The sequence below is a fragment of the Limulus polyphemus genome, unplaced genomic scaffold (assembly GCF_000517525.1).
Source record: "Limulus polyphemus unplaced genomic scaffold, Limulus_polyphemus-2.1.2 Scaffold3149, whole genome shotgun sequence".
In the NCBI taxonomy this organism is placed as follows: Eukaryota; Metazoa; Arthropoda; class Merostomata; order Xiphosura; family Limulidae; genus Limulus; species Limulus polyphemus.
In genome coordinates this window covers 105,952-106,832 of record NW_013668759.1, presented here as the reverse complement: position 1 = coordinate 106,832, position 881 = coordinate 105,952, and the positions used below count along the sequence as shown (strand labels likewise).

General features: G+C 45.7%; 1 protein-coding gene across 1 annotated transcript in view; it reads right to left on the bottom strand.

Moving 5' to 3' along the window:
* The window catches only part of LOC111088117 (solute carrier family 35 member G1-like), a 10,502-nt gene that overhangs the window by 7,667 nt on the left and 1,954 nt on the right, over positions 1-881 (bottom strand). The window lies entirely within an intron of this gene.

Sequence of the window (881 nt, the reverse complement as noted above, 5' to 3'; positions counted from 1 at the left end):
GACACTTTCTCCCAAGCAGGGCACAAAACACTTGCTTGTACAAAACCAATTATTGGTTTCAAATATTGGTCTTTCTCCTGTTCTGCTTTAATATCTAAATTTGGTTCCACTTCACCATCATCAAATCCTTCAGACACTTTGACTTCAGCTTGATGGCACATGGTTAGTCCAACCTCTCTTAACACTTACCGGAATTTGGCCTTTGTTGTTCCTCGGTAGTAATTAGTCCAACCCTAGTATGCATTGGTCTTCAATGTCAGCCAAGTATACTTTGTGTCTGTCCTTCATGCACATAAGCTCCATAGTTACCCACACTGATCCCCACAACCTTGCATAATGTCCTGTCATACCACAGAGCTTCTATATGGCTTCTGGTACTCCTTTGTGATCTAGCACCTTGATACTCACAGGGGTTTGCTGAGATGCAGAATCTATGACAAAGTTGCACATTTGGCCATCCAGCTGTCCTGTTACGTACCCACTATGTGTGCTTTCCATTTTACACTTAGCTGTTGGGACTTTCACAATGGGGGTTAGTGGGCGTCCCTCAACACCAACCACTACTGGTTTCCCCGAGGCTGTCTTACACTGCCTCCTCATATGTCCTTGCTCTCCACAGTTCCAACAACCTTTCTGGGTAGCAGCCTTTCCTGCCGTGGCATCTTCCCTGTGTTGAAGTTGCCGGCATTGAGCTCACTTGTGCCCAGGTTTGTTACAGTGCCAGCATAGTCCCTAAGCTTCTCTGATAGCTGCCCTTTTCAGGCCTTGAATCCTGATGACTGTAATAACCTTGATACTTCTGTGCTGGACTTAACGTACGATTCAAATTCAAGAGCTCTGGCCACTGCATCCTGGATAGTAGAGGAGTGTGCTTGCTTTAC